Genomic DNA, 24,946 nt, shown 5'->3' with positions numbered 1-24,946 from the left:
TCGAAGTTATCATCCGTAAGCAACATCGGGGATTTTGGGTGGAATTCCGCCCGGATGAAGCGTGTGCAGTTATTGACGTGCACCTATGTTACCACCCGAACATAGCCCAAATAAGACGGGCTCTCGGAGGTTAAAACCAACTAATCGGGGTATGTTTATTTTCGTTCATTACGTATAAAACGTGTATTTATTCCAATTATTTTAAGATCGATAAACTGGATTTAACCGCTACTGTGTTGTAAGCGCCGAAAGCAATCATAAAGAGCACGAAAAAACTGTAATGTGCACGTTCCACAGCTTATGAAAATGTCCCACTAGGAACCCATTTTAAAATTCAATAAAATCGACTGGCTACAAAAGGTAAAAAATATTACTAATTTTCACTTTTTAATATTCTTCTTAAATTTAGGTACCTTACGTCATATACGCGGATTTTGAATCTATTATTGATAAAATCCATACATGTTTATGTGATTCTTCCCTGTCATCAACAACCAAACTTTCCGAACATGTAGCATGTGGTTTCAGCTATGTTGTTGTGGGATCCGATGTCATTTATATTTTGTATTGTTTTTAAAAAATATTATTTTTCGAGAAAAAGAGTACGTTTCTGAAGTAGCCGTGTTCACGATATAAAGAGAGGGGAAAGTCTTCACGTAATTGATCCATGGCGAAAACTCCTCGAAATAGGTTTTTGGTGGACTTATCATTTTCCATAATTCTAGTTGTAACGTATCCATTCTAGTTCAAAAACACGGTTCTGTTTTTATCAATTTCAATCAAACTCTGGAATACACAATTATAGCAATAGTTTCGGCTAAAGCTGATGCGGATTTTATCTCGAGATTCAAATTTCAGTTTTTAACTAAATGAAAATGGGCGGCGTTGCTCATCAAATCAGCCTAAAATCGTCGACGAAAAGGCAGTTCACACCAACGTAATCTTCGTGGACTTATTTGGTTTCCTTCGTTAATGTTCCACTGACCCGTTTGTAGAAATAAATTGGCGTAAGCCTGGATGTAGCTATTCTCCGCGAAATAAGGAGTAAGAGGGCGATGGGGTACGCTTTTTCCGTACACAAACAATCCAATGTGGTTTAAATTAAAGTGCTGGAACTAATATGGTGATAATTTTAAGTCACCTAGAAAAGCCGTTTGACTAACCATCCCAATCACGACTTTATTGGGAATCTGTCCGGTAAATAAATGATCCTACACCACTATCATGTTCCACTTGGGGATCGAAAATGAAGTGCATTCGGTGCGTGTGATGGGGTATTTAGCTCTAGCCACTTGTAAAATTTCCACGTGAGATAACGGTATTTCTGGTAATAATTTAACTTCTCAGATATATCGAAGCGGATTTGATTACCAATTGACATTTCACATCGGAGTGTAAACAAAAATCGGTGTTCGGTTCACCAAAAACAAAATTTAAATCCACCAAATTTAGAAGATATCAAGGTTGTTGACAAACATCTAAATGAAGAACGCCGATCATATCGATAATTCCCTTTTGAGCAAAATCAGCTCTTTCAAGAAACCTTCGTTCTAGATAAAGTCGTTAAACTCACCCGCTGTGTCGCGATAGAATAAGGAGCTGGTCAGATGACTCGTTTTAGCCGAGTCACCAAAAGTTAGCATGGTTTGAATCATACTTTTATATGGGTAATTTTGAGCCGAAGGAGTAACAGATTTTTTGTTAAAAAATAGATGCACTTCGGGAAAGAGACTTGAAAAAATTAATTGACGGGGGCCATATTATCAGCTGGTGTAGTCACCACTCCACCCACACCGATCACGGCGCCTTTGGGGAGAGATCGATTTTGTTTTTTCACTTCCACCTGAACGTGTAGGAGAGTCTGTGACAAGTCTACGTAGGCTTGTAGGAGAGTCTGCGACAAGTCTACGTAGGCTTGTAGGAGAGTCTGCGACAAGTCTACGTAGGCTTTTGAATTGCCACTAATGCAAAACGTTGGAAATGGGATTGTATTCGAGCCATTCGCCACCGATAATCCCCGTCTGCGATAACGGAACTTCAAAAAGGTCCAATTCCGAATTCACACAACAGCTTGAATGTGGATGTAACAGTGCCATAATTATGCTTTATGAAAATATATCGGAGTAAGAAGGGCAGGATGTTTCACTCCTCTTGGCTTTACGTCGAGTGATTTTGCGCAGTCGGGAGCGTTCCTTTTTAAGTCCAGATCCCGTCATTTGCTTAACCACCTCCGCGGCTGAAATTAAGGTTTCTTTGCCAGCGCTTTTGGGTCTAGTTGCGAGTGCCTTCTTGATTGGAATACCGCTAGCAACGTCCGTGAGGACTTTCGCTCCAGTATCGAGGAATTTTCTTCCTAAGAACTGGGCTCCACGCTTGAAAAAGGGGATGGCACTGCGAAAAGCTGAAGCTAGTATATTGCCTTATCCATATCCTCTTTGAACACCCACACCTCGATAAACAGGAATTGATCCATATCCAGACTGATTCAAATATTAGTTCTCGTTATCGCTTACGACGGGGTCATACATCAGATTATAGTATTTATATATCCCCAGTTCCGCTAGGCACTACTGGGGGTACCACAAGATATACAAACTAGTTTGTATCTTTTCACGCATGTTCATCATCACGCATCCCGCAATTTCTTTTTATTTATTTAAAAAGTAAAACCACAGCACAAGGAACATGTATAAATACCTGTAAAAAGGGGTAAAGGAATAAAACCTCAAAAACGGCGTGTAAAAATAAAAACAATAAAAATAACTAGCATCAACCTGGACAAATGTCCCCGAAGTTGCTAGTTATGAAACGCATAACATTATCGAAAACAACCATCTTTTCTGTGAGCTTCATATCTCCGAGGTTGCCCCTAGGGACCAGATGGAGAGTGAGAGGACAATTAACTAAGTAGTGCTCAGAATTGCCTGTATCTGACCCACAAACACAGGCAGGACTGAGCACATGTACTAAACCATGCAAATAACTAGGAAACTTGCCGTGACCACTAAGAATCTGCGTTAAGAATTGGTTAGGGTTGATCGCATTGTCGCCCACGTTTGGAATAAAATTCCTTGTAACATTGCCTTTATCACTGGCGCTCCAACTACTCTGCCAATGCCTCTTGGTAATGCCCCTCAAAATACTTTTAATACTACCCTTGTCGGGTTTAATAGAATGGATCACCTGATTTGTTAATGCGCTCTTGGCCAACGCATCCGCTCTCTCGTTACCTAGAATACCACTGTGTGCCTTAACCCAATTATGGGTGATTCCTAGCACCGTGATTATTAATCAACTACCTAATGTTAGCACACATTCCATTAGGGTTGGAAGGATTACCTATCACTAAAGATAGTTACCTCTTCATCGTGGGGTCGCTCCGTAGCGAACCACTTAATGCTCTCCAATATGGAGTAAAGCTCAATGTAATAAATACTAGGATTATAACTCTTGTCTAAACGAAATGTCTTTGACACGAGTTCCAATCCATTAGAGAAGACCACAAATGCCGCAGAAGCGGCATTCTCCGATAGCGAACCATCGGAGAAGATCGTCCCCACTTGAAATCTCTACACGAAAGGCTGGTTGCCTTGCCCAAGGGTCGCCCGGGTAAAGAAAATTTCCACCTACTACATTGTAGTCATAGTGTTTAGCACACATCTGTAAAAGGACCTAAAGATGGTTGCTTCCTCACTTACAACGCTTTCTATCGGGGTTAAGTTGGTAATTACCAATAACGCATCGGTAGATATTGTACGATATGCACAACAAGCTCGAAGTGCCGCAATCCGTTGGATTGACCTGAGCTTTCGAACCATCAAAGAATTCTCAATCTCGCGCCACCATGCGCCAGCGACGTAAGTGACAAAACGCTCAATGCAACCTTTGTATACCACTCTCAAGGCTCTATAATCCAGACCCCACTCGACCTTGGCAAAACAAGCAATGGACTGAACGAGACGAGTAATCTTATTCTTTACCTCCTCTAAGTGAGGCAAGAAGCATAAAGTTTGATCCAAGGTAACGTCCAAAACCTTGACGATCTTGACATTAAGGATTCTCTCATTACTAAGAGAAAAAATAGGAAGCCGATTCATCACTTCGGTTTTCGCAAAGGTGATTGCAACAGTCTTCCTAGCGCAGAACTTCAATTTATAAATTGAACTCCACTGATTGAGAGTATCCAGAACTTCGTTACCAAGAACCTCAAGGCCCCGCCTCGAGGAACTCCAAACCATCGCCTGCAGGTCATTTGCAAAGGCCTGAATAGCACTCGCAGCCGGGTAAACCCGACTCAGAGCGCCATCCATGACAAAATTTAAGAGAAGAGTTCCGCTACAAGAACCCTGTGGACACCTCTTGGTAAGTGACTTACTAAGAACACTACCACCTATATCAATCGAAGCAATTCTGTTACTTAAGAAACTTTTGTATAAATAATACAAGTTCTTTGGACAAGCAACCTGCCGGAGTCTTGATAGGACCCCTGGAACCCAGACATTGTCAAAGGCCCCCTCTATATCTAGGGAGATTAGACTGGTGTGCAGACCACTCTCTTTGTTATGCTTAACACATTCGACGATGTTATAAAGAGCATGCGTCGTGGAGCGGCCATGTTTGAACCCATATTGGGCTGAATTCATGAGACCTCTCTTATGAAGAGAGTAGTACAGTCTTCTTGATAAGAGTTTATCAAGAACCTTACCCACTACTGACAGTAGAGAGATCGGTCGGTACGATCGAGCATTCCGTCTATCCCTCCCTTCCTTATAGATCAATGCAATCCTTGCCACTTTCCAAATTTTTGGGAAGTGCCCAAGAGTCAAACATGCATTGTAGAGGCGCACGAAAACCAAGGGACAGACCAAGAACATAATCTTAAAAAATTCGATAGTAATGCCATCAAAACCCGGGGCTTTACCCCTTTTGAAGGAATCAATGACATTAAGTACTTCCTCTTCTTTAAAATCTACGTCGTCTGACTAGACGTACGGTGCTTCGACTGACTCTCTGATTTCCTTGTGTACTTCAAGGTCATCAGCCTGCGAGTCGTCTAAAAAAAGAGAATTAAGAATAGTTTCATATGTTTCGGTAAGTCCCTCTGTCAGCGTGCCATCCTCTCGTTCCACACAAGAGACAGCATCTTTACGTTTGGCCTTGCCAGTTGCCAATTTATAAGGAAGAGAGTAAGGATCCTCCTTCGACACAGAAGAGCAGAAGTCCCTCCAAGACTCCAACTTAGTAGAAATGATAAGGCTCTTGTACTCTCTCTGTAGAGTCAAGAATTCATGTTTGTAGCGTTCTCTCACCAAGGGATCCCTAGCCACCTGCATACGTTTTCGCGCAGTGCGTACTAAATTTCGCTTTATGCCAAGACCCTCGTTCCACCAGGGAGCCGAGTTATATGTCTTGGCATAGGCATTACGCTTCCTATTAACTTCACATGCATTATGGAAAATTTCCTCAATAGAGGATGCACCATCATCGATCTGATCTCTAGAGACAAATGCTACCTCATTAAGAGCCTCAAGAGGACCAGCGATCTGGTCACGAAAACGATCCAAGTCCAGATCCCTCAAATTAACGTGCCTGTCCCCATGGACCCTATCCGTTATGGATATATTAAAGAAAATGAAATTATGGTCACTGTTGGAAATATCATCAGAGACTTCCCAACCAGTGACCATATTGAAAAAAATCATAGTAGCTAGTGTCAGATCTATCCAGCTATTACCATTGGTACTAGATAAAGTGGGATCAGAGCTAGGATCATTTAACACGACCAGATCCAGAGACCCAGCAAAGTCAACACAGGCAACACCTCTAGGACAATTGTCCCTTGAGCCCCAGAGATTATGATGAGAATTGAAATCACCACAAATTAGCATTCTACAGCCAGCAAAGTTTCTAATCTTTTCCAAGATTAAGTTTAGGTGTTCTTCCAAGACCTCCGACGGGGGGGGGGGAGGTATATAAATGAAGAATACCAAAAATGATAAATCCCCGCCTTTATACCTACGATCTTAACGTAGTCATTAATGAAAAGATTAATTAAAAGAAACCTCATATTGAAGATGACAATAGCTGTCCTTGGGTTCTCGTCGGAGCACACCACTCTGGATGAAAGTGGGAGACCCACCAACCTACCGTCCACCACATGCGGTTCCTGAATAACTGCGATGTCGATACCGCCCTCTTGACAAGTCTGCCTTAAAGTAGACGTGGCAACCTTCCCTTTGCCAAGATGTAGATAGGACAGAGATTGTCCAGAGAGGAGTGCTCCGAGTCGAAGGTAATCTTTTTATCCCTATTACTTATGACACAATTAATACAGCCTCTAATGGCATTGCTACAATCCGTGAACTTATGTTCTTCGGATCCACAAAGAGAACAAATCTGCTTATTATTTTGATCGCGGGATGCCATTACGTGTCCAATTCCCATACACTTAAAGCACCTCGGGATAAAAAGATACTCCCTCCAACCATGAATTTTCCACCCAATACGAATCTTCTTTTTGCCTAATTTAAGAACGTTTAAAATGGTATGAGGAATTTCTAGCACCCAATTCTTGCCAGCTTCCTTTTCTACCATTTTCTTAGTGTTAATGAAGTATTTGACGGTGATTTCATCCTCCCCACATTCAAGACGATTGCCTTCGATAAGCTTGCTCACGAGATCCTCCTTGGAGTTCTCTGGATCAACATTAAAAACTACAATCCTTGGTTTGCCCAAGGATGGATTACGCATAATTACATGCTCAGTCAGACTCGCAGAGTCTTCAATGGTACGCTTAAGTTTGCTTACATCATCCATGGTCTCTAGTTGGACGACCATACCCTGCAGGGTCTAACTGTCTTAATATTATGGTCATTTGGGTCTAGCTCCTTTTCAAGACGCCGCCTAAAATTATCCGCCGTTTCCTCCTTATCTTTCGGGTATAGCAAGACTACATTTTCTTGCCTCGGAGGCAATTTAACTTTTGGTTTGATTGAGACGGAAGGTTTTCTTGTCTTAGACTATCCCCATGTATTCTGCCGGAGTTGGATCTACAGCTGCTGAGGCTATCTCAGCGAAAGATGCCATACGGTGTTCCTGCTTAGCCAAAATTTCAATAGTGCGATCTTTTTGCTCGCTGGAACCCAACAGCTGAGCTATCTTAAAATTACTCGAAATGACTAAACTCTCAAGTTGTTTATAGATTGTACTAATTTTGGCACCTACGCCGATTGAAACTTTACTAATAGCATTTGTCGCCACAGATTCTAGCTCCGATGATAAACTCAGCAGCTGATCCTGTAAACGATCCTCAGTTTTTTCTATTTCTACCACTTCGACCTCAGTACGGGGGCGCTTACGTTCATTACCTGAACTTGAACTTAATTCACCAATTGGTGATTTGGATGTCAGTGAAACCTCTGACTGGTTTGAATTATTAGCCATGTGAAAAGACTTAAGCTTCGCAATCGTCCCTCCCCACCCCACCAGGGGACTTTCATTCGAAAGCCAGAGATCGGACGAGAGTATACTCAGCGCCATGAACCCACCATGGACACCGATTGACCTACTCCTCAGCAACTGAGCTGCAAAAGGAGAGCCGCTTGATGCAATGTCGGCCAGCACGCACCATCTGTCTCAGCACAGGCCAAAACCAAAGAAGCGTGTTGGGAATTGTTGAACCGCAGAACAACATCCCCTCAACTCCCAGGGACTTCATTCCATGCCTTACAGAATGCCTTTCACGGCAAACGAAAGGGCGAAAACAGCATGTCCAACCTTATTACCTGAAAAAACAGGACGTCAAAAGACACAAAACCAAAAAATACGTTTCCTAGGAAGGAAGTCTGTCACGCCAGAAAGGCAAGCGAAAAAATACGTGTTCATAATTATTTGAACTCCCCATGAAATGCTCAAGGAAGGGAGCTGCCACAGCAGAACTTCATGAATCCCCCTGCGTGGACTTTAAGGGGATTAGCAAGGGCCAGACCAACCACAAACGAAGACACTTCGGCGGAACAAAATCCTAACACTAAGGCTCAAAAGCACCAAACACCAAACAAGCTTACAACAGCCTCTCCAGGAGGGTTGCCAGTCCTTTATATCCCGGAGGGTAGCCTCGTTGTAACTTCACGAAGATCTCTCAACTTAAAAATAAGCCCCCAAACACAAGCAAAACCACTGGGATGTCCGTAGACAGAGAGCTACCTAAAGCGGATTGCAGACGACCTGGTTCCCCCCTAACGGGAACTACTAACTCCGAAGAGCTAAGAAACCTATGCGCCGAAGCGACTTACCTAACAGACCGAACATGCAGTTGGTCCCATAAACACATTATGCGGAAGGCACGACAGTTTTAAGAGATGCTTAGCTCAAAAATTTATCGAGTTGATAACTCTGCTCTAGATCCGCCAGTTTAGCTAGAGAAATTGTTTTCTCTCCCCGGAGTCACCTCGGGAGGAAGCAGCATCAATTGATGACTACCCTGGACGGTCTTGGTCGAGGAGAGGCTTAAGAAGTATATTCGCTTCACTCAGAACCTGCGATAGAGGGTATTACCCGTCAAAAGATGACCAAGATAATCTTATCGCTTGACTCACAGTCGCCCTGTGTTTATGGTAAAGAAGCTTGACATGGTTTCACCTACACCATATCGGCGAGAGGGCATAGACACCCCAAACTCGCAGGCCGAAAGCTAAGTCAGTTTCTCGAGATGACAAGCTCTAGATCCGCCGGCATCTGTAAGAGAATACCTCTTTCCAGGGTCACCTCGGGGAGGTTAACCGGACGGTCTGGAATGTGATGGAAGCTATCCGTTGCGCTTTCACACCCTGGCCAACCTTTGTTCCCACGAAGTAGGAATGCCAGTATATAGCCTTGACCCTCATGATGTTTGTCGTTCGTTATGCTTTACTAAAATGAACGCGACTCGTTCTCGCACGTGTTATTATAGTGTGAGCACGGGGTTCCCAAAGTCGTCCATAATGTAAATTTCGATAATTTGAATATTTAAACCCGCGACTGGTAAATAGTGTGGTGTAGTGAATATAGTCTATAGTTTCACCATCTTTTCCGTTAACGCTAATAATTCTTAAGAGAGGTACGTTCCTGTCCCCCACGATCGTACTTTCAACAATGTCGGAATAGACAAAAAACGAATGTAATCCCACGTCCATATCTACGGTATATGGAGCTATCGTCGATTCCATAATTTCATGTTCTTGTATTTGTTGAATCGAAAACCACAACATAACCGCTATATCAGGAGGGATTTTACAATAAAAATTCTTAGCAATGTGAACCGAAAGTCGTTTCAGATGTATTTTATCTCAACACTTCAAGGAAATCTTCGATTGCAGAGAAATTTGGGTATTATAGCCCGTTTTTCTTCCGTTAAACCTTCCGACATGATATCATCCGTCCAAACTCGTACTACCCGCTCTTCTTTGATATTGTTCCACGTTCTAGGACAACTTATTTCCGCTAACCCTACTTCGTAAGGTCCATTCAGCTATACATTTTCCGGAAGGTAAGCTCTGAATTTGCTCAGAGTATTATCGGGAAAGTAATTCAGCGATGAATCGGATGGTAGTGATGTAGAAACTCATTCTAAGTTTACTTCTTGAAACCAACTGTCAAAGTGCGGTCCGTACCCCTTCCAGCGTACAAGTAACTCGACTGAATTATCAGATTTGCATCGCCTCCTGAGCACTTTTTCAATTTTAAAAAGCGCAAGTCTCGAGATCTTTTCTGACTTTTTGTACTTCTTCCTTGTAAAACATTCCCAAAATGGGTTCCGAATCCAAAGCCTCCAGTTTATATACCGCTGGTTGCCACGGTATCCGCTTAATCACTCGAAATAATTCTTCGGAAAAATTTGGGATATAACCTTACTCAAAGATACCCTTGTTTTCGCTAATTATTACAATAACACCATTTAGAAATAATAAGTCACTAGCGGACTGAAATCAATACCTCCGTATAGAGTTTTCCAACGTTACTTCGATGGGTTTACATTTAATTGCCCGGTGATAACTGTTATTGTACGCGTTAACTAAATCTTGGAGCGTATCGACGTATTTATTTGTATTTTAAACAGTGAAATATCGATACACTCTTGATTTAAACAATAGAATAAAGCATTCGACAACACTGGCGCTAACTTCAGAATTCGTCGCGAAAAAATTTATTCTCCGTGCTTTTAACGCATTCACTATCCCAGCAAACACAAATCGTCCCAGGGACGTCCCAGCATGGTCCTTAGAGCCGAGCTTGGTCCCGTCCAAAATTCGTCCGACGGGACGAATAACGCACGTCCCATTTCAGTCCTCGTAGTACCAATTTTGTGACATCCGATATTTAGCCCAATCGACTTCTCATGGATCTCCACTATTCGTCCGAAATCAATCAATCAATGCTATCTAGAGGCGCGTTTATCAGCAATTAATTTTAATTTGTTTCCCCTGTATTTGTATTTGAGCTGATAATGATTAATGAACCACAAAATATTAATTTTATTATGAATATTATTATTTAAATTTACGAGTTTATTTAATGTGAATTAATGAAATTACGTGTTAAATCAAAACTACTTAATTATTTAATATATTTTATTTGTTCTTAATTTTTATATTTTTTTATATTATTATTTTCTTAATTTTTATTTCCATTCCTAGCACAATTAAGAAGTGCCGGTTTAACTTTAAAAATTGAAAAATGCGATTTTGCAAGACCTGAAGCTAAAATACTGGGACAAAAAGTTAACGAGACGGGAATTCACATAGACAAATCTAGATTCGAAGCCATCGAAAAATTTCCCGCGCCTCGTAACGTAAAACAAGTCCAGCGTTTTCTCGGTCTTACGGGCTGGCATTCACGTTTTATTCCGAATTACTCGATTTTAGCCGAACCACTGAAAAAGCTAAAACGAAAAATATTCCTTTCCGATGGGGACCCGAACAGCAACGCTCGTTTAAATCGTTACAAGACGCGATATATCGCGCTGGACCACTTTCGACGTATAGGTCAGGAAGTCCGTGCATATTGACTACGGACGCTTCTGACCTGGGAGTGGCCGCGATGCTAAGTCAGATTCAAGACGGCGTTGAGGTCCCGTTGGCGTACGCGAGCAGGCTTTTAAGCGCTGCCGAATCGCGTTACACAACAATGGAAAAAGAATGTTTAGCTACTCATTGGGGTGTCAAAACTTTTCGATGTTTTTTGGAAAGTCTACCGTTTACTGTGGTAACGGATCACAAGTCACTACAGTGGTTATATAACGTGTAGGACCCGAATGCACGCCTAGTAAGATGGGCTATGTTTTTGCAGTCATTTCAATTTAAAATTGTTTATAAAAAAGGAGTAGAAAACGTAGTAGCGGATGCGCTTTCTCGCGCGCCGATCGGTCTGGCAGCCATGGAGCTTCGAAATGTCAATCTCGACAATCAGGGGGACAATGTAATATTGCCTCCCCCTCCCCACGCTATGTTCAATGTGTTTGACTTATCAGATGTAAAAACCGCTCAATTTGAGGACGCGGAAACTAAGGAAATTATGGATAAGTTATCAGAGGGATGAGAAATTGGGAAGACTGTTCGAAGTGGTAAATGGCTTGCTATACCGTTAGCCGTAGGGAACGTTACCCCGAAAAAATTATCTACCGCTACGTTTTCGAAAAGAAACTCTCCGGTTGTTACATGACCACCCAACGTCCGCGCATAGAGGACGCGATAAGACTCTGGCCAAGGTACGCTTTAGGTATTTCTGGCCCAAAATGAGGCAGGACGTGCAACATTATGTACGTGGCTGTCTTGTTTGTCAGCAATATAAAAGTAGGAATCGCAAAACTCCAGGTTTAATGATGTCCACCGAAACAATGGGTCCCTGGGACATGGTAGGGGTCGATATTCTAGGTCCATTACCGATGACTGTCCGACGTAACAGGTTCCTCATTGTTTTCGTGGACTATTTTACGAAATTCGTGGAGTTGATTCCGGTGAAACGTATCACAGCAGAATTATGCTGCGATGCGTTCACAAAGCTTGTATTTCGTTGGGGTTGACCAAGGCCGACAGTTTGTATCCACTCTATGGGACGGTACTTGTAAACTTTTGAAGGTCAAAAAGAAAACTACTAGCGGGTATAATCCCCAGAGCAATATAGTAGAGCGGTTGAATCGCGTAATTGGCGAAATGATTTCCATGTATGTCGGAAATGAACATCGACGATGGGATCAGTCCTTAGAATTCTTGCAATTCGCTAAAAATTCTGCGCCGCAGGACACGACAGGCCGTTCTCCATTCTATCTGAATATGGGCCGTGAACCGCGCTTGCCCTGGAATTCCCTGGACAACGATGACGATCCCCCGGAATTCATTCGCCACGAACGTTCTTTTACGAAACTTCATGAGAAGAGCACAGGAACATCAAAAGAAGTACTACGATCAACGACGTGAGGACATGGAGCTTCCAGTGGGTACACTACTGTGGCTGGAGACACACGACCTTTCCCAGGGCGCGACATATCATGCCGCGAAATTAAGTCCAAAATGGGAAGAGCCATATCGTGTCATTCGACAAGTCACCCCACTCGTTTACGAGCTGGAAAACGCCCTAACCAACGTCAGCCGAGGGTTAAAGCACACCAGTCAATTGAAATTATATTGGACAAATTTCAATGTAATAATTCCTGATGAGGCAGACACCGCCGTTGACGATCCACAACCTTCTGGTTCCGCTCAATCCACTCATGAACCCAGAATACAAGATGACACATTGGAGGTTGAAGAGCCGACAACTGCCCAGGATTACACCTGGGAACCGCCTTCGACACTCGAAGTCCTAACGATTCCAGAGGAATCGAATATCGGCGACGTTGCGGCAAGATCATCAGTCTCTTCAGACAGTGATTCTGACTCAGAGTCAAAATCATCTTTGCCCGGAGACCCTGATGACCAATCACCAGAGGTCGACAATCCGCAGGGCGATCAAAGATGGTTAAAGCCCCTGACTCTGGGTTGGATTCGGGAACTGTGTTACCGAAAAACGGTGACTAAAAAAGGTCCGGTATTGGATATTTATTATTATCCGCCCTTACACCCGAATTGACGCCTGCGATCACTAGCAGACGTCGATCGCTATTTAAGGACTAACAAACTAACTTATCTAGAAAAGTCTGACTTTTCGTTTACCCGAGAGGCCCTATCCAAACCTCCTTGGGAAAGGATACGCCGAGCCGGGGTTAAAGTAAAATGATCCACTCTTACTACTTTATTTATTTTTAGGGAATATCAGGTACCCATGAGGTATTGGTTTACTGTCAACCAGATCACGAAAACATGACAGAAATTGTCCCTGCACCTCTGGATCTAAGTATGCCGTGCGAAATAATGACCACCACCTTGGCAAAAGAACTTAACTATACAACGTTCGAACTAATCGAAGACGAAAACACTACGGACTTCGTATCACGAGCAAGACACTCTCCCCTTTGGTTACTCCGTGGGAAGCTTCGTGATCTGGATATCGAGTTGCATCATCGAAAAATAACGCTTGAGACCATACTCATAATCAAAGACCGCCGACCCCTATTGGTGTTGGGGCCCTGGACCCTCAAGGAGGCCAGGGTTCAATATTGTCCCTGTACATTCTGTCTTGGACAAAATGGTGGATTGCGCCATTATCTGCGCCTTGGAGGCCCGGACGCTCATCACGGCCTGCAAGCCCAGTGGGTGGCCAGCCACGCTGGCGTAATACAGACCCCTCTCCCGGAAACAGTATCGGCAGAGAACCTCGAAGACCTCATGGCTGTCGGGCGACTCACCCCCCCCCCCCCCCCATCCTCGCCGGATACTCTTTCAATCAGCCCTGATCTACAAATGCTGAACGAACTATTGACCGCTGTAAAGGACAACGCGTCCTCTAAGTTTTCTGCAGCAGCAACATCCACAAAAAGTGACAATTCATCAGAGCCGCCGCGAGCTAAGTCACGCAATGCGGTCGCCGAACAGATTAAACATTCTTGCAAACCTCCACCTAAAAAACCAGAAGGAACATCCCTTGGACCGTCGGCACATGCAACCCATGTATGTGGGGCATGCAATTGCCATTTACTGACCACAAAATTGTACACTAAACCTCCGACTGCTACCGCCAGTCAATTAAAGTATCGCGTGGACGAATCCACCATGACGTGCTATCGGTGTCGCCAAAAAGGACATCGTGTGAGCCACTGCCCTCAGGCCCCTAAACCCAAGGTCAAGCGACCCCACCTATAACACTTTACTATACACATATGTCATACGGGTTCCGGCCACAGTGTTGTGCCAAAACGAATTTGTGGGGGAGGATGCAACGGGTCGGCCAACACCGACAGATGTCGCCCGCCTCGTTACAGTCTCTCTCCCGTTAATATTTTTTTTAGACACGGAGAAACAAAAGTACTCTGGTCACGTGTTAAAAATTAGTTTTTTTGTTTTCAATATAAAAACCTCAGACCGGCCGATCTAATGTGAGAGGATACTTTTTTTCTTCCTTGCCTTTGTAAGACCAACAGGACTCATTTTCTCGGGCTCTCAACTTTTCAATAATTATCTCTAGCCTAGTCGAATATCTTCGAGCCCGATTTAAGTAAATTAATTGTAAACCGTAGGCTTCGTAAATCCCGTTAAATATTTGTAATAGGGATTGAAGCCGGTTACAATATATTGAATTTGGAATTCCAAAAGTAAGATTTGCAGTGTATTCTCCGAAAGTTAAGGAAGGTTCGCTGTTTTTAAAGTTCATTTTGGACCTGTACATGTTTCAATTTAACTTTTTAAATTAAAACTAACGAACGACTGAAGAAGAGCCTCGGCTCGAAACGTCTTGTATAAAATAAGTTTTATCTTCTAATACCATGCCGTTTTCTCTGAATTAAACATAATTTCTATTAACTTTTTAAGTTTATTATTCATTAGGCCTACTCTCACTGAGTGGTTCGCCTAAAGCTTTATTTCATACTGTTATATTTTATATATTGAATTTGGAATTCCAAAAGTAAGATTAGCGTTGAATTATCCGAATGTTAGGGAAGGTTCGCTGTTTTTAAAGTTCATTTTGGACCTGTACATGTTTCAATTTAACTTTTTAAGTTTATTATTCGTTACTCTCACTGAACGGTTCGCCTAAAGCTTTATTTTATACTGTGATATTTTATATAGTTAAATTGTAATTCCAAAAGTAAGATTTGGATAGATATTAAAATTAAGATTCGAGATACAGCAACCGATAGTCTTATTTTTTTTTTAAGGAATAGTATTAAATGGCTAAGTTTTATTTTGCTTCTGATTTAAAAATTAATTTTATTGTTTTTTTTACATTTGTATAAGGAAGGTTATTTATTTTTTTATAGTTTAGTTCGAAATTTATTTTGTTATATAAAAATTAAAAAACTATATAAGTTTTGTAATTTATATGTTAACTGCTAATACCTGAGTTTCCAACTTTCGAAAACCTATCGTAAAAATTTAATAACCTTATATAATAAATTTAAATTCTTAATTTTTATGCAGAGTTCGTGTTATTACAATCAAATTGTACACTTGTTGCTGGATTTTTTCCATTATCTTGTATTTTAATGTTTTGAATAAAATTTTAATATCAAGTTGGGCGTTTTAAATTATTTGTTCAGAATACGATATCCAATGAAAGTCCTAATTTCATCCTGATTGAGCCATGATTGAACCAAATTTAAGGCAGAAAGACATCCAGGGGACGACCGCCCTAATCGCCGTTGGACGTCCGAAAACTCGTCCCCGTGACGTACTACGGCTATAGACAACTCGGATATTTGGACGTCCTTTAACGTCCAACCGACGTCAACCCCGGATTTTAGGATGTCTTACGGACGAAGGCAAGATCCGAGTGTGACGTCTATAGGATCTTTCAACAGCTCAACGGTACAATCCTCGAAGGCCAACGTCACCGCCAGAGTCTGCTACGTCGTAATATATATTTTTAAGTTTATCCATAATTGGTAAAATTTCCCGGTGTGGGTACCGTGTAGTACCATAATAGGAATTCAGATAATTCAACTATTAAGAATATAGATATTATTATAACGGCGGTTAAAATTTTCACATTTTTTGAACAAGAATCCACTAATCTGGATGTCATTCCACGGCTACAGTTTCAGTACAACCGTCCATCTTGAGACAAAAAATTGAAATAAATACTCGTATACTTACGTTAAAGGTTTTATTGATAGTTACAACCAAATCGTCACCCACTGCTGCGGTCTGGGTGGAGTCGCGAGATAAGATAATGATTTTAACAAATTTAACCTCGCAGTATTCTTGATATTTTTTTGGTGCATTATTATTTTGCAAATTTCGTAAAAATTATTAATTCCCGTAGGATCGACCTTTGATTTGGTTTTCTTAACCGCGTCGTAAATTAAATCTATAACGTTCGATCCCGAAATGACTGAGCGACTGAGCTCACGATTGAAAGAAGCGGAGCTAATAAAAGCGGGAGAAATCCCCCTTTCTGCACAAGAATCTGTTTTCTTTTAGCGAGAGGAATTTTACGACATAGATGGTGTATCACTTTACGATGTTTCTTCAACCGACTCTTTTGCTCATCTTTAAGTTCAACGTTCCCACGAAGTACATTTATAGAGCATTCGACCAACGAATAAATAGAGTCTTGATTTGCTAGCTTGACGATAGCTTTTCTCTGTTTCGTACGCTCATTTTGGAACAAAAATCGCGACTTCTTCTTCCGGTATGATTCCCGTTCGCAGCCGATATTCATCTGAAGTGTTTGGTTTGAAATCGATGAATTAATAGCCGTACGGTTTCGTCACGGCTTGACGGAAAGCGTCCACGACCAATATGGTATTTGATGGAGAAATTTGTTTAGCAATATTTAGCACGCTGGAAACGTCTCTAGCGTAACGAAAGATGACGAAGTACTGCGAATTCAGATTGAGAGTTCTCACCTCTTTCCCGTGATAAAACAAATTTTGCATTAAAATCAGTACCGACGTGTTTCGATGATGCGAACCTCGGATGAATAAATTAGTCACATCTTTGTTATTAGCTATTTCGCGTAATAAGTCATCGAGAGTGACAAAATGTCTAATCGTTGGATTCCAAGTTCCTGGGTCTAACAATCCTTTGTGAAACTCGACTGATGGATTTTGTTCCAATACTGAATTAAATAATTTCTGTTGGTACTCTGTTTAACACCAAATTATTAGTTGAGGTGAGGGAAATATGCAAGTGTCATTATGTTAATTTCGCGATAAAAAGAGATTTTTCAGACTGCGGGGGTCCTAACACGAGCCCCGTGAAAGGATGTATCATGAGAGGATTCATGTTTGTAAATGATATAAGAAATAATAAGCGTGTTTGTTGTACGATTCTTTTTATTGATATTTTTAACAATCTACAGTCTTATGTAAATCTTCTTCAAATTGTACATAATAAAAGGCAAAATATTATCCCGAAAATCCTCGCTTAAATATGTGTTGAGTTTTGAGATTATTTCCGAATAACTTATTTTTGCCATGGCGTCAAACAAGTACTCATCTAAACGGGAATTCCAATCTATCATAAAACAGTCATGCTCATCTTGCGAAGGGAGATCAATTTCACAAACCCTGCACTGCTTATTAATACAATCCGTAACTTTGTTTAGTACAGATTCTTTAATATCGTTGAAGACGCGTTTGACTTCGTTATGGTAGATCATCACTTTACCGTATTTATCCATCATCGTCTTCCAGGGTTACCGCGTCAGAGTTTATCCACGCTTGGTCAGGTAGTGCTTTCCCTAGTTAGTCCCAGTGCCAAGAACGATATGCCTGACGTCTACTACTCTGCGGTCTTTAAAAATGCACTGTTCTACCCCTCTCGTTTCCGATCCTTCGAAGAACCACGTCGAGGGTGCGATAGAATCGTCTTAAAAAATGAAGTTATTTCCTCGTTCGCGCTCCACAATTGCTTGAATTGAATTTCAGTCAGCGCTATGCCAACGCCTCCTTTTAGGGTCCCGATGTAGATATTACAGTCCGGGGTTACCAACACTCCTTTCGTGGTAGAAAGAGGAAAAACGTTACTGCTAATCCTGAAAATTTCGTATTCGTTAAACATAATCTCGGTATTAAGATAATGTTTTATACATACAATTTTTTCGTATTCCAAGACGTCTTAGACTCGCAATCACAAATTCGGAAGAATATTTTGCGGGAAACCAAAACTCCTTATCTAGTACTCGTCGGGGTTTTTACTTAGTGCCTATATTGCGCGATATATCGTTTTATTCATTATCACAGCAGCAGATAGCTGCAATTTCCGCCTGAAAAACACTGGCATAGACGTCGAGATTGCTAGTAAGACAATACTTCCCCGAACCAAAGCCAGAGCGGGTCTTAGACCCATCGGTAAACCAGACGATTTCTCCTCTGGCCCCGAGGGTACTATGATTGGCCCACTCTGAACGGCTTGGTAAATAAGTATTGTAAGACTTACTAAAATGTAGCTTCGTAGTCACCATATCCGAACCCATTAGGTAGACAGGTAACTGACTTGAAATTTCCCGAGAGATCTTGGTGTGGCTATTATCCAAAGTATTCGCCTTCCACCAGCCATTCTGGTTGAGCCTATAGGCTCCCATAGCAGCAGCTTCCTCTATGAAAAGATGAAGAGGAAGAATGTTCAGGAGAATTTCCAGAGAAGCACTTGGGGCTGTTCTAATAGCTCCTGTGATGCTGACAGAAGCTAGCCTTTGTAGGGTGCACAGATCGCTCTGCACAGTCGTAATTCGGACTCTTGGCCACCAGACTACTGCAGCATAAGAGAGCAATGGTCTGATGATCATGGTGTACAGCCAGAAGACCACTTTGGGGCTAAGCCCCCATGACCTGCTAACTGCACTTCTGGTCCTTCAAAGTAACATCTTAGCCTTCTTAACTATAGAGTCAAGGTGAGGCTTCCACGTTAGTTTGTTGTCAAGAGTAACACCAAGGTACTTCACCTCCGTGCTTTCGCTCAAAATAGTCCCAAATAAGGAGATATCATTAAAAGAGTTTTGCAACATATTACAAGTAAAAGGAACAAGTACCGTTTTATTAGGATTAACCGTAAGACCAACTTCCGTGCACTGATGCAAGAGCCCTTCTTACTAAATCGCAAAAAGTGTTGGGGAACTTTCCCGTAAAGATGATGGCGATATCGTCGGCATAGCCGAAGCAGCGGCACCCATCTCTGTCTAGCCTAACGAAAAGTTGATCCACAACCAGGCACCACAGCAGAGGTGATAGAACACCACCTTGCAGGCAACTACGGCTGGTGGTGACCATAAGGGATTCACCGAGCAGGGAGGATACCCCCACACGATTCGTCAGCATAGCTTTGATCCAGAGAGTCATTAATGCCAAAGCGCTTTGCAGCCTTCATGATGACTGCGCTGGACACCTTGTCAAAAGCGCCCTGTAAATCAAGGAACGCTATTTCCTTAAAGTTAATAGCCCTTTCAATTTAATTAGTTATGCCATGAAGGGCAGTCTCAGTAGATTTGCCTTTTTGGTAGGCATACTGAGCCGTCGAGAGAGGTATATGAGAAATAACCTCCCCCTAATATAGTTGTCTACCAATTTCTCCAAAATCTTAAGAAAAAATGAAGTCAAACTGATTGGCCTCAAGGCCTTAGCATCGAGATAGTTAGATTTCCCTGGCTTCGGAATAAAGATCACCCTAGAAAGTTTCCAAGGTCAATACAAGCCCTATAGATTCTACTTAACATTGGGCAGATAATATCAATGCCCTCCTGCAACAGAATGGGAATTATCCCATTCGGACCCGGAGACATCTGGAGTGCGTGACAATTTTATTCGCCACCTCCCAATCTTCCCTTTTGGAACGTGCAATCCTAATGGGAAGGGGGTCAGAATTGGTTCTGTTCGTAATTCTGGAGTCAGGAAAGTGTACATCTAACATATGAGTTAGTCTTCTTACCCAACGAAGAATGACTGCCATCTTTCAACTTAATAGTTACAAAATGTTTAGTCTTATCGTTGGCCATAATTTTCATTAACTTTGCCGTACTGGTAATATCAGAGATACTCACAGAAATTCGTCCACGAGTCCCTCTTGGCCTCGCGGATGGCCTTATGGTACGCAGTGAGGGTTTGCTTGTAGGCAACCCAGTCGCCCGACCTCTTAGCTTTGTTAAAAAGCCTCCTAAATTCTTTGCGAAGCCAGTCAATCTCATAGTTCCACAAAGGAACTAGCCTTGGCTGGTTGGTAGACTTCACCGGACAGTTACGGTGGTAGGAGTCGATAATGGCATGTTCATTGTTCTTATTAAGAATATGAAGTTTCGTATTCCATTAGCTTATCACCACGATCGTTGCAGTTACTGCTGCCCCAGATAACATGTTGAGTGTTCGCATCACAACCTATAATGAGTTTCTTTCCCGACCGCTCACAGTGGTTGACCAAGTTGGTTACCTCCTTTGATGGTGGGGGTGGAAAGTAAGTGGATGCCAGCTTGAGTGGAAATGATTTTAACCAAGGAAGTATCCCTAGAGTGATAGATTGAGAGCGGAAGGGCATGAATGTCCTTGCGTACCAATACACAAGCTCTAGGTGAAACGGAATTATGGTCATAATAGACATTACCAAGGATTTTACCATTGGCAATCCAAGTATCCTGAATAAGAGCAACATCAATTTTCTCCTTAGCAAGCCTTCGACAGAGTACAGCGGAGGCTGCCTTGCAGTGATGAAGGTTTATCTGCACCACCTTAATGCTCATGGCGACGGGCCTAGATTGGAGGTTGACTGGCGACACCGCCCCCCCCCCCAGTGGTGGGTGTGGAGACCACACCACTTCCGCTGGTTAGGTTAGTACCACCAGACTCCCCCACTATTGCTTCATCTGGCTGAGCCACCATGCCTTGAACCTCCATGCCTTGAACCTCTTAACCGTCCGAGACACTGAGGTTTTTGATGTCCTCTGTCAGCGTTTCCCATTCCGAGTAATCACTGAGCAGAGGCTCTAGGTCCTCTTGTCCTGAAATGACCGAGTTGTTAGACTTGGATTCATTAATATGTGTAGGATTAACTACACCCTCTACAGCACTTACGACTGAGGTTTGATTTGGGTGACTGAGTATCTTAAAGATACCCCTGTCCAAACCTGTCTGTGCAGCAAATCTTGCCACTTTGATGACGTTGACCGACTCACCATCCATTAGAAAAATCCAACGGATGGCAGCCGGTTCCTCGGATTTGCCCAGCACCGTCTAACAGTTGGTGTTCAGTGTACCCTTGAAAGTTTTAAATCGCCTGAGAAGCACTTTAGGGTCCTTCGTCCAGACGTCCCTCGTTCAGAGAGCGACCTTAAAAGGTTTCGGCAGGTCACTGGCCCTTGTTACCAAAAGCCTTGTTCCCTGGAGAACCGGTTCGTTACGGTCGAACCCCTTACTTAACCATTTACCTGTAAAGTCATCCTTGCACAGGTAAACTAGGGCACTTCCTTTCAGCTGGAATTGCCGGAATTGAGGAAGATGGTTACCCGAGGGTATCCCGTCTATCCTCTCCAGAACTCCAAGCTGGATGGTTCCCATTTCTGCCTCGGTTAAGCAGTTCGAGGGAAAGCCTTCTTTTATGATGGCCATCCGCATCGAACCCACAGCTTCACTGAAGGTCAGTGGCTTGGACTTTTAGGCAGCCTGTTGTTGAGGGCTTGGAGAGTCTTGGTCCGACTCCCTTGTTTGAAGAGGAGTTACCCTTTTCAGAGTCTTCAGCCAACTTCCTGAGTGCCTTTCGACGCTTGTTCTTCTTGCGAGTACGAGCATTTGAAGCACTTACCTTGCTTCCCTCCGTCGGGGTACTGTCTTTGGTAGACCCTTGCTTCTTATGCTGGGTACTGCCGGAAGCAAACCCTAGCAACATAGGCTCAGTTTCTTCCAATACAGACCCACGACCTGAACTTGTTGAAGGGAGGGTAGTATCCTGAGATACACCCATCACCTGTCTTGAGCCGGGTTCTGTCAACGACAGACCCTTGCCCGATGGTTTTTTGGCTTTTTTGGTTTTTGGAATTCATAGAACGTCACCGCCATTAATCCTCTGTCCGGGCGGAAGGCTAAATTACAACGGGGTGTCGCCTGGTGCCCCGAGGGGATCGTTCACGATACCGTATTTACGCTTCCCCGGCACCACTCAGCACGATACCTTACACCTTAGCTTAAGGAAGAAGCAGAGCCTTAGTTGGCCAGCATGAAGGGTTGCCCCTTCACCTGTTACTTCCTTCCACCACGAAGAGGTACAAGGTTGCAGTTTATGGAAGGGTTACGAGGTTACGGGAGTAGTAAAACACGGGATAAGAAGTATCGCTAGGAAAAGAGCAAGAACTTACACAAGCGAGTCATCCAAGTCACTTGGTAAGGTAGTGTGGTCAACGGCAGTGTGCAAATGCATAAACACTACATACTCAAAATTAGAAAAGGTAGACATAGTGTTATCGTCAACTACAACGGTGCGAACGTCACTTAGTAGGGAGTGCCTAAAGCGTTGGGTAAGCGGGCAGTCGGTCAAGAAATGCGCGGCGTCCACATTAGGAGAACTACATATACAGGAAGGCTCGGTACAATGACCGAACGTAAAAAGGTGGGCCGGGAACTTGCCGTGGCCTGAGAGTATTTGGGAAGAAAAATAATCAACATCAGCATGGAAACTGCCTATACAAGGAATAAGGGAAAACATGTGTCAACCCTTATCAGAAGTGGTCCATTGAATTTGCCACGTATCGTAGCTAGAGGTACGAAGGCGGCACTTAATGTGAGTTTTGGAACGGTGCTCGTCTTACCCTTTACTAACTCCTAGTGCCGCTTACTTAGCAAGAGCGTCGGCGCGCTCATTTCCAGGAGTATCAGCGTGGGCCTTAATCCACGAAACTTTAATGAAATTCGTACCAATGTCCGTAAGGAGGGTTTCTGCACTGAGGACAGACTGGCATTATAGATCGTGGTGGGGGGAAGCAATCTGTTCCACCCTGACCCAGTAAAATGCGTAAAAAAGCCAAAATCTCAGCCTGAAAAATGTCGGCCTCTTGGTTCAAGTGAAATTGTTCGTTGTGGATCTCATGTCCTTGCCAAAATACTACGAAGGCACAGCCAGTGCCAGCTACATTGTTTGAACTATCAGTAAAAATTTCATACCACAGACCCCTATATGCTCGGTGGTCGGGCAAGCAGGATGCTCGTACCAAATATCGTGCGGTCTCAACAAATTTGTTGGTAGTAAATGGTTGCGTAGATGGGTTGCGGGAATGCCAATTGAGAACAGTCTGAAGACAGCCGCCTCTTGACTAGCAATAAGGTCAACTGGAGTTAGACGAGCTAAGACAAGCAGGGCATCGGTGGACACCGTGCGGTATGCCTTAGTTATTCGGAGATCAAAAATGCGTTGAATACTTCTGAGTTTTTGAACCATCTTGACATTACCAGATTTACGCCACCAGTGGTAATGAGTGTTTCATCGCAATTAAAATATCTTCAATAGTGTGGTAAACGCCCCTTGGAATTCGACAATGGAATTTGTCTACAACATTTAGTTTATTATTTTTACCATGTTCGTAATTGGGGAAATCAATATCACGTTTTTGTCGTCGACTATTCTCAACTCTATTTAAATCGTTTCGAAAAATTATAAAATTAACCGTATTATCTAATTCTAATCTAATTTGAAGAGGGTCTAATGCTTTGCTTTTATAAACTGAGGAGATATAATCTATTTTGTACTCAATTTGTAAGAGGTCTGCTAGAGGACCAAATATTTCAATTTCCAACCCACTCATTAACTCTATTTGAAAATAATATTTTCCATTTTCTTTGAAAATAAAAAGTCCAGCCTTAAGTGAGATATGCGAATCAAAATATCTTTGAAGTTCATTTAAAATTTTGAAATGAAGAGATAACGGTTTAAAATTCCCGCTTAAATCCTTATCAGACTCGTAATAATTACGTTCAAACGTATAACTATCATTATCCCAGTTAGGCGGTTCAATTGGAATATTTTTATTATACCTAAAATCTATAACCGATTCCTCATCTGACATAAATTTTTCCTCATACACTTTTAAAGGATTTTGACTGCTAATTACACCATCTTGAAATTCTGGCGCGTTTATATTAAAAATATTTGCTAAGCCCCCGGTGAGGGCCATTTCTAGATCTCGAGGGAATGAAATTCTTAAGTAATGACCTCGATTTATTTCTTCGATTACGTAACTAATTTCGAACCGATTTAAAGGGGGGAAGTTGGTCGCCTGTTGAATCTCGTTTTTTAATTGCCTATGCAAAGATAATGGGATAATATTTCCAAAATCATCTCTCTGACCTTCAAATAAAAAAGGTTGGATAACTGATACGGAGTAGAAAGCCCAATCTTCCTGCTCAAATTGCGGTATTTTTGTAGTCTCAATACGTATGTCGATAAAATTGTTGCGTGAACTAAAAGTAATATTATTTAAATTATTTAACGGGCCAAATTTTTGAATACCCGTAAAATAAGTGTCTGGTGGAATTTTAAAAAGATCTGCTAATGGATTTTGAAATTTAATTTCCATCCCTACCGGTATTTCTAAATTCAAATATAAATTATCTTCATCATCGGACGATATCGCGGTTTTTAATCCGTCAAACTGTCTTGGTTTACATCGTTCTAATAAATCGCGTATAAATTAAGTGTAATGTGAACGGTTGAATTTCATTATTATATTGTCTTTCTCCCTCATATCTGGCCGCCTCAAACACAATTGCGTAATTATTCCATTGTATTTGTTTAATAACAGGCTGAGATGGTAGATTAACTGGTATTGGAAGAGAACTTGGTAAATTATTTTCTTCGGAAGGATTTAAAACTTCTAGTTGGTTGACGTCTCCATTAATATTTGG

Source organism: Leiobunum rupestre, chromosome 4 (genome assembly GCF_980474605.1).
Source record: "Leiobunum rupestre chromosome 4, qqLeiRupe1.1.hap1, whole genome shotgun sequence".
NCBI lineage: Eukaryota > Metazoa > Arthropoda > Arachnida > Opiliones > Sclerosomatidae > Leiobunum > Leiobunum rupestre.
Note: the sequence above shows the minus strand (reverse complement) of the source record.